General features: G+C 37.3%; 1 protein-coding gene across 1 annotated transcript in view; it reads right to left on the bottom strand.

Moving 5' to 3' along the window:
• HSD17B12 (hydroxysteroid 17-beta dehydrogenase 12) overlaps positions 1-14,812 on the bottom strand; it is a 139,627-nt gene that overhangs the window by 104,774 nt on the left and 20,041 nt on the right. The window lies entirely within an intron of this gene.

The following is a 14,812-nucleotide window of genomic DNA, read 5'->3' as shown; positions in this document are numbered from 1 at the left end:
TGCTCGATAAATGTCAGCAATTGACAGGAGTTAGCAATAGAAAGTGGAAGGGGTATAGAAAGGAAAATTTTAAAGCTATCATGGTTAGAGATGACACCAAAACTACATGCAACAAAAGAAAAAACAGGTTAAGTTGAACTTCATTAAAAATAAAATTTTTGTTCATCAAAAGACAATATCAAGAAAGTGAACAGAAAAACCAAGTAATAGGAGAAAATACTTGAAAATCATATATTTAATAAGGGTCCAATATCCAGAATATATGAAGAACACCTACATACAACTCAAGAACAAAAAGACAACCCAATTATTAAAATGGGCAAAAGACTTACAAAGATATTTGTCCAAATAAGGTATACAAATGGCCAACAGGCACATGAAAAAATAGAATAAGTAAATCCGCAGAGAAAGATTAGTGGTTGCCAGGGGCTAAGAGTAACTACTTAATGAGTATGGTTTTTCCTTTTGGGGTGATAAAAATGTCTCAGAACTAGACAGAAATGATGGTGAATGTGAATGTACAGCACTGTGGATATCCTAAATCCCGCGTAACTGTACATTTTAAAATGGCTAATGGTTAACTTTATGTTATGAGAATTTTACCTTCATGAAAAAAATTCTCTACAAAAAAAGTTAATGAAGACTAGCTTTTAAGCAAGTGCTAGATCAAGAAAGGAAAAGAAATTGCTATTTCTTTCACTGCATCGTCCTTGAATTCAGGGAGTAAAACTCTAATCCCTACATCATTCAATTTACACGACAGAATACAGAGGAATCTAGGTTTGGCTTGTTCCTACAGGCAGAACAGCACCTTTACGTGTCTCAAATTTATTGGGTACCTAATATGTGCCAAACACAGTCGCAAACAGAGACTATCTGTTTTAATTTCCCAACACTCTATTAGGTACAATTAGCAACTGTCCCAGCAACTATATGAGGGTTATACATAATAAGATTACTATAGTATCTAATTTTACAAATCTCAGAGAGCTTACGTGACTTGCCCATGGTCACATCATCTTAAATCTAATCATCAGAATGTGAACTCACCACACAATAGAACACTAACTTATAAACTTGGAACTACCTGTAACGGTCACATTTAGCAATAATGCGTGATGCATATACAAATACTGCAGAGTTCCTTGCGCATCAACCTGATAATGCAGAATCCAACTTTATTTTTCACTATTTCTTAACCAGCCTAACCTCAGCCAAGCAGTCTATCTGGTGTTTCCCAAATATAACATGCCAGGAAATCAGCTTCATGTTGTGCCTACGTCACTCCTCATATTGAGAATGACATTTCTCTTTACTCCCCACCCACATTAGCCACCTTTCAATAACCTGAACTTCTAAGCTTTACAGACCACAACAACCAGTAAGCCTGGCTGACTGTGTGGCCTCTAGGATGTCAAACCCCCCACTATTAGTAGAGGCTAAATCATGTACACAAGTTCAAAATACTGGAAGCAAAGAAACAGAACCAAAGTTCCCCGACTTGTTATATGGTTCTTAATCCTAATGATTAATTAGGTCATAAAATATAGCAAGGAAAAAAGAGTTGATGGTAGAGTTATAAGATTCTTATCTCTGATATGCAGTGTAAACCTGGCTTTATTTTCTCCTTCATGTTGAGTAGTTAACATTCAAATGAGACCTGTGCAGCCTATGCAATTGTTTTATGTTCAACATAAACCGTAATATTCCCTCTACTTCTGTGTAAGAAATTTACATCTCGGAAATGCTTATAGGTTAGAAGTTGTTACATCACGTCCAAATTAAAACAGTCCTATAGCTTAAAATAAGAAATATTAGCTTTTGACATACCTTTTCATTGTACGCTGATACAATGAAATAACTAAATCAAACATTCCCTTAGCTTGTAAACAGTATGCAAACACACTAGTAGGTCAATAATGCCTACCACATGTGTCCTTGAAATCTATAACTCTAGCTTGATAAAAGTGAAGACATAATGAGATCTGCTTGGTAATTCCAAAAATTAACTTCTTTTCAATGGTCCAAATTTATATACACCAAGGTAGATAAATATATAGGGAAGGTCTAGTGTAGATTTGGCTTGTTTCAACCTAATTCATCCAGTTTATAAACTTTTAACAATATTCTTTAAGTAAGAAGTGGGTAATTCCTCCAAAACAAAGACACCTTGGATTTTGGTTACTCCGATAAACAAATGCCTCCCCTCTAAGAAGCTATTCTGCTTTAAGCCACTAGGTTTATCACAATAACGCTGCAATAACATCATATTTTGAGCTAGAGTCTCTAAGTGAATAATTTCTTCTTCAAAGATTAAACGCTTCCCTAAATGCTGATGTTTCAGCCAAACAGGCCTCACCACATCACATCGGCAGGTACTTTACACCTAGGAGATATCACGGGCTTCTTCCTGTCAATGCCTGCGGCTGGCCTGATCAAGAACTTCAAAACAGCCTCCCTAAAAGACAGTTTGATCAACTATTTACAATGTAGATCTTGAAGATGGGCTAGTATCAACAATAAATTTGAGAAAGGAAATAAAAAATAATAATCTATTCTAACAGTTTCCCCCCAGCCCCCCATCCTCATCCCTAGAGAGAAAAAACCATGGAAGCACAATGCCCTCCTGTCAGACATCTGGCTGGATCCTATTTCTACTTTTTAGGAAAACTCAAGACTGCCAATGAAATTATGCTAAGCAACTGAACGACTATCACACTTTTCAAAATGAACACTCAATGAGATACATTTCCAACAGAATCTTTTTAAAGGAGCTTCATGTAATCCAACACTATTTTTCTCAGTTGCAGAGATTATATTCTACATAAAATAGCAGTAAATTGACTAGCAGTCAGGAAACCTATGTTCTAGTCCTGGTTCTGCTAACTAAATGAACCAGTCGTTAACATTTCTGAGTCTCAGTTTCAGCATCTTTTAGTGTACTCACATATTTAATGTATGGCCAAGACCCTATGATTGCATGACTGTAATGAATATAAAGTCATAGTAATGACTTTTCTCTCATCTTTAATTTTCAAACACACACGCACACACATCCGCAAGTTTTAGAAACAGTGTAAGTTGAACTGTGATTTAAAATAAAATAAATTTACAGTTAGTTCATCTTCAGATATTCAAGACGGAAAGAGCATGAGTAACCGAATCAAAAAATCTTTTATTTTCAACTTTTCTTCCACAGACCTTTAATGAGAAAAGTCACAATTCCTCACAATTAGGATTCTTCACTGCTAAACTTATAAATTTCAGTATTCTACTAGATTCTATTAGATGTACAGTAGCCCTTGTTTTTCCTAATTGGTCCTTGATCCTTAAGATGCAAGGACATCTGAACCAATTCTTTAAATGTCACATGCCATCTGCTGGCACTTACTAACTTAATGCTCTACTGCCTTTCCTTTTAAGATTTTCAGAATGAACATGACCTTTAAGATGTGGTGTATCGCAGCATTTTTGCAATAGCAAAACCGAAACCATTCAATAATAAGGGATCACTAAATACGTTACAATATATAATTGAAGGATATATATAGTGTATATGTAGTATATAATCATGATATGTATGGTAATGTATAGCATACCTATATATAGCTATGCTATATATTATACATGATATCTATATCAATACAATGAAAACACAATGCAGCTATCAGAAATTATAGCACAACAGAACAGCTATTGGTAGTGAAAGGTATCTATAATATATTGCTAAGAGAAGAAAAATTGGAGCAAAACTGTGTAGAACAAAATCAACTATATTTAAAAATGTTTACCTCTCCTGAATACCCTTAGTTAGAATTTGTAATAACCCTTATCTAAAGATGAGCCAAGAAAAGCTAATCAAAAATCCAGCTTACAAATAAGCCAATCCCCAGATGCAATAGAACAAGTACAGTTGCTATCTTTTGTATAAAGAGATTTACATATACACATGTATGTGCATGTTCGTGTGTACATTGGAAGAAGTCTAAAAGGTCACACATAGACCAAGAAATTGATAGAGGACTAAATGTCATTTTTATTTTCTTCTTTTGCTTAGCTGCATTTTCTAACTTTTCCATAATAATTAAATAATTTCTTATACAATTTTTTAATTAATTAATGTTTTATGGTGACATTAGTTAATGAAATCCAATAAGCTTCAGCTGTACACTTTAACCGTAAGACATATATATATTTACACTGTGTGTTCACCTCCTATAGTTAGCTTTCTTTCTGTCACCACATATTTGACCCCCTACAATGTTCTTTTATAAGGTTTAAAATTCAAATAAAATTATGTTCTGTAAATGTTAACTTAATTACACTATGAAAGCTCCTATTTGGTTATTCCCACGGTGAGATGGTCTGTTTAATTCAGCATTTAAAGCCTAGGATAGAAGAGCACTTAATAAACTCAGACTTTCCAGAAATGAAATGAGATAAAGAAGTGAACCTATTCTACCGCTCCTGGAGAACTGGTTAGCCACCGCCCACTATACACTCACTCACTGCTTCAGTCCCTCTCTCCTGACCTGAGACCAAAAGAGGTATATTGAGAGAAACAGAGAAACGGCACTGACCAAAGACCAAAAGGGTGGAGAGAGGGGGATTATTGCGGATTTCTACTGTTTTACCATAATACCAAGTTCTTGGAAAAACAGCATTGTAAAACTCAGCATTAAAGAGACGGTGGATTGATTATTCTAAGAGGGTAATTTATAACAGCAAAGTGCCTTATAATTACGAGTTATTCCTCTAGCATGCTCAAGACTCAAATAGACTCAAAGATCCCACAAACTCCCCTCTAAACTGGGTCTTTCTTCCCTGAAGCCTTATACTAAGATTTTATTTAAATACTGCAGGGCTACTCTTGGGGATACCATATAATTTAAGAATAATTAAGGAAATATCTCATGCAAATAATGAGGATAGCGGTAATATTTTACACTGAATTTGTTGTCTGATGGAATCTACTTCTTCTGACAAGGGCTGCTCACTCTGACAGGACCACAAGGCCACCCCCAGTTTCAGTGGGCCTCTTGGCTTTTAACAGGCCACGGTGCTGTTATATGCTGACTACACAATTGTTCTCTTCAGTGAGAACTAACGTGACATTGAATCATGACCAAGTCCTCAATATAAAGTATATTTAAGTAAGTTTACCCTTTAAATAACTGTAGTCTCATATTTATATACTGTATAAATAAAATCTGTTCTCTGAATCATTATGTAAAGCAAACTCCCCTAGTTAACTTAACAGAAGCCTTAAGAATCATTTGGAATGCAAACATTCCCACCCCATCCCTTGCCCCGTGCTCCATGTTAGCTATTTTTATAAATTTATATTTTCCTACACCAGGTTTTCTTAAGAGTGGACCACACCTGCATTCTGACAGACTGGCAGCTTCTAACTGGGGACAGAATGTATACAAGAAACCATATGGAAATTTCAATAGACAAGTGATGTCATAACTTTTGTTCTATAATTGCTTTCAGGCAAGGGTCTGGGTGGTGGGTTGTACCTGATGTGAGAGGTAGTACCTTGTTTGTGTTTGTTAGGACCAAACATCAAAGTATGGCTGAGTTTTCAGTAGAAATAGAGTCACCTCTGTTTGTGAGAATAGTCTCCAAATCACTACAATTTCTAGTTTTGTAGGAACATGGTTTGGAGCCTTTCCTATTCCACTGGATTGGAAAAGACCATGGCACTTATGGCCCATCTCCCGAATGCTTGGAGTGACTTTTGGCTACATGGTTGGCTTTGCTATTTCGTCACTCTGGATATACTGGAATGGAGAGCAGCTTACATACAAGAATAATTAATTGGAGCAGGGGAGGAGGATATTTCTTTGTGAGGATTCCATGGAGACTGTGCAGAGATGTGTGTGGTCTGGACGAGGCTGTTCCATTTGCAGCACTATTTTTGTGTAGCTGCAACATGATGTGATTGTCACTTTTTGAACTATGAAACCCTGAGAGATTGTGCCTTCTGGTTGAAATATTTATAATAGGAAAAAAAAAAAAAGCAATTCAGATACTACCTAAATGTGCTTAATTAATCTTAGAAACTCGGTCCATTGGAAGGCCAATGCTGAAGCTGGGAAATTCCTCTTTCATTTAATTTGAGAGATAAACCAAGTAAAGAAACAAAAGACGACACTCTCTCCATAAGCAAAGTTCTAATAGTACCTGTTAAGCAAGGTAAATGCTTGGGGCTTAGCAATGGGAAGACTGTCTCTGAAGTATGACAGAGCTCTGGACCACGTCCCATCTAATGGTAAGCCTCAATTGGAGTTGTAGAAATCGGGGATAGCAGTGTTTGTATGAGCCAGCACAGACCCAACTCATGCCCTCAACTTCTCCTCTGTTCCTTTGCTTGGGCTTTAGGGATTCGATCTACTTCGACCCCATCAGCATCACTCTTACCTACATCAGCTATCCCACTGGACTATGGAATGAGATGCTATCTCTCTGGTTACCTCTCTTTGTTGTCCTGAAAGATAAATAGCCCTGGTCCAATTTACTTATCTCAATTTACTCATCTATAAAATGGCAATCGTAATGGTACTTAACTCCGAGATTAGGATATGAATCTGGACAACAAATCCTTCCAATAGTTCCTGTCACGTAATTAGCATTATATAAGTGTCGGCCATTATGTTTTATTATTATTATTGTTTAGAATAATCCTTGATTAAAAGCACTATACATTAGCACCATTATTGTGATTTCTTTTAAGCATATAATAGCTAGCTGTTATATAAAGTCAGAATAATAACAACATGGGAAGTTGTTATTATTGAGAAATTTCACAAAAATCTCACCTTCGTGATTAGTGATGACTAACAGCGCTCTCGCTGAGCGTGCATGTTAAGGATGGCACCACCACCCTCTCTTACACGTGTTCCTCTGCTGCGCCTTCGTTTGCCAAAACTCCACTGTTCTTTTACAACCTAATTTAAATAAGCCCTCCTTTGTGAATCTTTTTCTGAGGCCTAACTTCTAATATCCTAATAACTTACATTTTATTTTGTTTATTTTGCCTTTCTCCCCAATTAGAATGTAAGTTTCATGAGGATATGGATTGTTATATTTTATTTATGGATGAATCTCAGTACCTAGGATAGTACCGGGCATATAGATATTCAATAAATATTACTGAATGATGAACATTCAATTTGGCCTACCCAGACTTCTCGTTAAACAAATCCCCATCTGTTTAAGCCATCGTAGTAAGGTGTTCCGTTTATTACAGGTGAATATGTTTCTGACTGTTAAAGCAGTATAGAATACCCAGAGTATTTATTATCCCTGTTATTGCTATGTTATTATGAATTGACTAGTATGTATTATGTGCTTACTATGTTCTAGGCATGATACTCCATATTGCTAAACCAGCGTTATCTTTTTTAACTTCTATAGTGATTTCTGAGACACATACCAATTTTATAGATGAAGAAACTGAGGCTCAGAGAAGCTAAACAACTTGCCAAGGTAACATAACTAGGAAATGACAAGCACAAATCATGAACACAAATTTCTGGCTTCTGTGCCTATACTCTTACCCAGTATACTGTACTGCCATGCCTGTGAAATATCCATACATAAGTCTTCTCTCCTTAAAATAACTGTAAGTTCTACAACTTAGGAATCCCGTTTTCCAAGCCATGGTATCCACCAAAGCTATTAATATGTTAGGCTCTTAAGTATCTACTCAGTAAACAGCTGTTGGAGAGATGGACGAGTGGATACCAAACCTACTTGGGAAATCTGAACTTTTATAAACATGAGACATGAGTATCCATTGTTAAAAAAAAAAAATTAATTTACTATATTTATGAGTTTCCCCTTGCTTTCTCTTGATTGCAGGGATTCTCCTTCTGTTGTGGTTATATTTGCCACTAGAGCATCTAGAATAAGGAAAGGGTCTCCTAACAAATTAAATGATTGGTGTTGTATGTATTTAGAGATAACGATGGATTTATTTTCAATGCAAACTAGTAGGCTTTCTACCACACGGGGTAATCCCTAGGCCCTTAGGCAGCTACTGCTCATGCAAAATGATGCCAGCCCCTCCCTAGTTTGGTAAGAAAAGGAAATACACACACACACACACACACACACACACACACACACACACACACACAATATTGGAGAAGGCAGCCAAAAACTGAATGGACCCAGGAAGAGAGCCTCCGATGCATGTATCTCTTTTCCTTGCCTTCTGCTCAGTAATCTATATAACAGTTTCCCATAACAGACAAGTAGAGATGCGTAAGCAGCTGCAGATAGGTGAATGAACTGTGTGATGCTGAAAATCTATGAAGTATCTAAAACATGAATTGAAATGAAAACATTCTCCTCCTCCAAACAGTTCTATGAACAAATCAAAGGGAAAAGAAAAGAGTTGGAGGGGAAAATGAGACAAAGAACAAGATCTGGTCTGTGTGACACATTTATAAAACTGATGGCCTGTCAGCAAGACACTGATGAATATTTTTGCAGGATAAAAATGGCAACCCAGTGTCTAAAAATAAACCACTGCCGCTGCAGACCTGTCTGGTTCAGCTACACCACTGGAATACAAACACCCGCACTCACTAGTACATTTTGACTCAAGGTTTCACAGAGAAGGAAAAACTGAATGTTCTGTTAGCAAGAAAAGATATTTTACATGGTTTTAAACCATTTATGTTCTCTATATAACATACATTTGAATGTGAATGTAAATGATTTTTACTTACTAAAAAAGGTAAAATAAATGGTAATAGCAAAAACCACTGACTCACCTTACATAAACAATTATTTCTTCTCAACCTAATTATAGTAAAATAGAGTGGGGCATTATGACCATCTCATAATAATATACTAAAATTACAACTTAAAAATAAAACAACAAATTATTTCCAAGCCATGCTGACTTGCGTGGCAGATATAGTCAAAACGTTATCTTTGAATGATTCTGGAGATGAAGTAAAAAACCTATCATCTCATTTTGCATCTGAACTCTACAATAAAAAGTTGTTAGCTCAAATGCAAAAGTGAATTTACTGTCTTTCACAAGCAGCACTTCAACTCCTTAAACCCTTCCCCTTACTCCTGCCTTATGCAGTTATGGTCTTAGCTCAACGGTGATTTCGACTTTAAGAGTTACAAACCTCTGGAAGGCTCTCCTAGAATATTTTGCATACTGTCATGCCACCATTTTTAATAGAGAAAATGAATTAACTTCATACCAATGTCAATAATAAATTATACTTGATTCTTTATGACCACACCCAGTTAGAATAAATATGAAAAGAAAAAAAAAAACAAATCAACACTTCAGGGGCCAATGAAGTTTTCACAAGACAGTACAACAAATACTGCCTAATTCTTGATGTTACTCAGCTGTGCCACTCATTTCACAGTAAATAGCCACACACTTAAAAATATATCTTCCAATACACATCCCTGTGCTCCCTCCATTGCGGCTTGCATCTCAATCCAAATAATGGCAAAGTTTCCTAATGAAAAAAAAAATGTATAAAAAGCTGTTAAGATAAAAACAATTCCATTTTTTTAAAGTTTGTTTTATCATCGATCTTATTTTCATAGCAGGCATCACAAACTTAACGATGGTCAAAACAAAACTTCTGGTACCCACTTCAGGATCGCTCCTCTATCAGCATTCCCCATGGGACCATCCATTCATTTAGCTGATAGAGCCAAACGTCCAGAAGTCAGCTTTGATTGCTGTCTTTCCTACACATCTAATCCATCCACAAGTCTTCTCTACTCTCTCAAACACATGCCACATGCAAGCACCTCTCATAAAAAGCACCACACCCTAGTTCAAGGCACCATCATTCATATCTCCCCTAGGTGACTGCAAGGCTCGTTAATGTCCATCCTACTTCCATCCATGGCCACTACGATCTATTTGCCATACAGAAGCCAGAGTAATCTCTACAAAAAGTCAACGACATCATATCACGACCCCTCTTTAATTCCTCCAATGACTTCCCATTACTCAGAATAAAAAAGTTCTTTCCATGTCCCATGGGATCTTTCATGGCCTCATCGACACCTGCCTCTTCTACTACCATTTTCCCCTCCTACACTCTCCATCCATCACACAGCTCAGCCAAAGTCTTTGCCTTTTCTCAAACACACAAAGCCTAGTCCCACCCATGGGTCGTTATACTCCTTTTCCTCCTGTCTAGAACACTCTCACCCCAGAGCCTCACAAGACTGGCTCCTTCTCATCACTAAGGTCTCCACTGAACATCATGTCATCAGAGAGGCCTCCCTGACCACCCTATGTAGAATATCCCTAGCAGTCCACTGCTTACATACCAGTTACTTTCTATCCTCCCTAGCCTTGCTTTACTCCATCAGTCACCATCTATGATTATATTTATAGGTCTAGTTGATTATCGCCCATCTTTCCCTACTTATTCAAGCTTTATGCCTATCTTACACATCACCATACCCCCCAAAACACCTAATGAATAAATCAATCATCTACAGTAACAGAGAGTACCAACTCAGATAGCTTTAGAAGCCAGACAGGTAACGTAAGCAGTTAAAGCAAGCAATTTCCAGCTAATGTGGAAATGCAGGCCCACTACAATAGCTTACTATTTTTCAAGAGCGGTCAGATATACAACCTTCTAGATGAAATCTTCCAACTGTTTAATGTTGGCAGCTTACTGTGCTTTTATTTTTTAATTAAAACTCTGTATAAGGCAAATAAACTATGTGTGAGCCAGATGTATACATAGGCCACCATTTGTTAACTTCTCGCCTATAGTAAATCTCCTAAATTTAGACTTATTGTAACAGGTTATTCTAAAGATGACCACAAAGTACCCCCCATTCTGCATACTCTTTTACAATGTGCATCTGCCATTCCTCCCATTAAGAGATAGGATCAATTTTCCCACCTTTTGGACAGATAATTTGCTTTGACTAACTTGCTTTGTGTCTTCTGACCTAGGCCTTAGGAGGCCTTGCAGTCATGTAAGGAAGTCACTGAATAATAGGAGGGCATGTGGAACTGAGACCCTAGATATGAGTGAGGCCATCTTAGATCCTCTGGTCCAATCAATACTCCAAAAGCAGCACTAGGCCCCAGCTGCGTAAAGACATATCTTGAATCCTCCTGCCCCAGCAAAGCTGTATTAGTTGACTCCATATGATACTGAGGTCCGCAGTCTGAGCCAGCCCTGCCCAAACTCCCAGCCCATAAAACTGTAAGGAATGAAATGACTGTTATTTTAAACAATTATATTTTCTGGTGGTTTGTTTCTCAGAAATAGATAATGGAGACAGAAACTGATACCTAAAAATGAGGTGTCAAAAAAAAAATTCCCTAAAATATGCAGCATTGGTTTTGGACCAAGTAATGGGCAGAGGCTGGAAAAGTGGCAAGTGGATTGTTAACAAAGGCCAGAAGAGCCATGAGAAACTTGCTATTAGAGGCAGGAGAAAGAGCAAGCCATGTTATACAGTGATGGAGTGTTTGGCAAGAATGTTGCCTGTAATAATGTGAAAGAGAGAGTATTTACCTAATGAACTGGTGGATCTGGCTAAAGATATTTCCCGGTAGAATATTAAAAGCGCCAACTGGCTTCTTTTAACTGCATATGATAAAGTATAAGAAGGGAGAAATAAACTAAAAGAGGGCCTGTTTAATCTTCAAGCAGAATTTAAATATACAGAGGGCACATGACAGTCTCTCAAACTGGCAAAAGACTTTCAAATTAGGAAATGGCCTCGGTAAATATCAAATGAACGGTTTGTCCATAAAACCTTTTGTTGAGACCTTGGAGAGGTTTAAGGTATTGCCTAGTAGACAATACTCACCTATACAAAGGGACTTCTAAGAATCTTAAGGATCTTGTCTTATAACAGTCTGATTGATCCACAGCAAAGAGAAGTCTGTCTTGGAAAGGAATTATAGATGTGGCTTTTGGGACATGGAATCAACCCCCCTAAAAAATTCATAGGAAACTCTCCAAGGTTTGAAGAAAATTATACTGCTAAAAGTACTACCAGCTTGGACTAAAAAAAGACAGAAACAGTTCAAAATAAAAAAAAAAAAAAGTGTCTGGGGATCCCAACTTCATATAGATAGGAAGCAGGCTGAAAAGCTACACAGCTGCAAACACGACTCATTTCTTATGAGAAAGAAAAGCAACAGAGAAAGGCAAGAGACCAAAAGGTAGAGCTAAGTCTCAGAAAACAACGTATTAGGAATCGCCTCCCAAGGAGCAGAACTGGACAGGAATAAGGGAACATCCTCTACATGTGGAATGAGAGAACTGGTGACATGTGCCCACCAGGAATTAAGAATTGCTATGGACCAGTGATGGCTATGTTCTTCCCAATCTTCCCGTTTTTAAATGGGATTATCTAATGTAGTTTTCCTGTCTCTGTCTCATCACCATATGTTGGATGTGGACAGATGGAGTGAGTGGCAACTTGTCTTCTTACTTTGCAGACCTCTAGATCATAAGCTGCACCAGAGCAGATGTGCCTAAGAAACTTCATGTATATCATGACTTCATTCAAATGATAAGATCCTGGACCTCAAGTTGATGCCATAATGGGATAAGACTTCCAGGAAGTGTATTTTGAGGTAAGTGTATTTTGCACGTAAATGTGGATGGCTATGCTCAGAGACCTGCCTGTAGGAGAACATTTCCAAAGATGGCTGTAACAATACCTCCCACCTATGTTGCTCTGCTATGAGAATTTGCCATTCTTCCACCAAAAGGTGGCATCTTTTCCCTTCCACTTGATTCTGGGATAGTCCTGTGACTTGCTTGGGCCAATAGAATGTGGCAAAAGTGACACTGTCTGACTTCAGGTCAAGGCTTTATTTAAGATACCTTGCAACTTCTGTTTTTACATTCTTGGAACAATCTCAGTGCCATGTAAGGAAGCTCAACCTAGTCTGGTGAATGATGAGACCACTTGGAGAGTCCACATTGAGAACTGAGGCTCCCTCTAACCCCAGTGGAGATGCCCTAGCCAATATCACATAGAATAGAGAAAAGCTGTCTCCATGGAACCCTGCTCAAATTCCTAATCCACAAATTGCTAGCAATAACACATTGGGCTGTTTTCTTAAGCCGCTGAGTTTGTTATATAGCAATAGGAAATTGAACACTGAGGAAAGGCCAGACCGAATAATGGAAACATGAATTTTTCAATTGTGAAATAACAAATTTTTAATACTTTTAAACATTCATGATGACTTTTAGAATAATAACCTAGGATTCATATCTTCACTCACCAGATATTTCCTGAGCACCTAATATGTGCCAGGCAGCGTTCTAAACCCTGGGAAAACATCAATGAATTAAAACCCTGTGGAGCTTATGTTCTAGTGAGAACAAGAAAGGGCCTGTAGGGACCTGCTTTAATAAACAAAATGATTTCTAATTGGTACATCAATATTGTGAATTAGTGTTTGCCAAATACTGGAACTAAATCTACTTTTAACTTTCTCCTTGAAATTGTTACTTGGATGCTTTATCACTGTACCAGGAGCTATTTTTAGCTCGGCCCTTCTTCAGACTGAGCCAGAAAAAAAAAAACAAGGTCAAGATGATATAGGACCAAATTTTGTGTACCTGAATTTTCAGGTATCTTCGGTATACTAAATTTACTGCTTGATTAGCACTTGCATATCTTTGCTCCTGCTGGGTCTCCTACCTGGTGCCCTTCCCCCACCTTCTTCACCTGGACTCCTGATACCCTCATCAATCACCTCACTCCAGGTGCTTCTCCTGCTCTCCCATTGCATCCTATGCATACATATAGCATACTATCGGGTAGACCATATTATAATTCCTTATTTATTTGTTTAATCACCCAGATTGTTAGTTCCTCCAGGGAAGGAAATGTTCTTCCATTCTTAACATAGAAATCTACATATAACAGTAAATGAACAATAAATGTCTGTTGAATGAATGAGTCTTAGAACTCTGATTAAATCATGGCTCCCTCACCTGTAAAATGGAGCTAATAATCCAAGATGGAATTGCAACTGCCTAGAAAACTATATAACATTATTCGAACCTTCTATCATTATTTACCAGACAAGAGCACAAATTTCCTCTTTCCGATACTCAAATTTGCTCTCAAAGTAGGAAGACTTTCTACATTTAAGGACATTCAGAAAAGCACACCAACTCCCGAATAGACAGGAATATGTGAGTTCTGGTTTGTTTCTTTAGTTTTGTTTTATAATCAGTCACTCTGTTTTGCAGTCACCCGTCATATCCTATGTATCTGTATTTTAACTCAAAAACACAAAAAGAAAACCTTCACGGTTTGAGACACACCCAAAGGGCAAACACAATTTAATTTGAGGGTTTTAAGGATCACAGGATTCTAGACCTGAACAGATTCTAAGCCTCACCGACTTAGTTGTCAGGACACTATTCCTCTTCTCTTCACATAAATGTGGTTATCTGAAAACAAGATGTTCACCTATCATAGTATCTCAGGCAAGATTATAAAAATGCAGAGGACTGAATGGAAAAGCATATATACCATCTGAGTCATAATTCAATCCCTGATATACCTAGCAGAGACACTTTACATCTATGCTGTCCAACACAGTAAATTAAAATTAGATAAAATTAAAAATTCAGTTCCTCAGTCACACTAGCCACATTTTAAGTGCTCAATAGCCACATGAGGCTGGTGACTACCAAACTGTACAGAGCAGATATGGAATATTTCCATCATCGCGGAAAGTTCTATTGAACAACACTGTCTGAAATGAATTAAACGCAGTTTCATATGAAATTAC

This window comes from Pteropus vampyrus, unplaced genomic scaffold (genome assembly GCF_000151845.1).
Source record: "Pteropus vampyrus isolate Shadow unplaced genomic scaffold, Pvam_2.0 Scaffold31, whole genome shotgun sequence".
Classification (NCBI taxonomy): domain Eukaryota; kingdom Metazoa; phylum Chordata; class Mammalia; order Chiroptera; family Pteropodidae; genus Pteropus; species Pteropus vampyrus.
The sequence above is the reverse complement of the archived record's forward strand: the minus strand, read 5'-3'. Positions and strand labels throughout refer to the sequence as shown.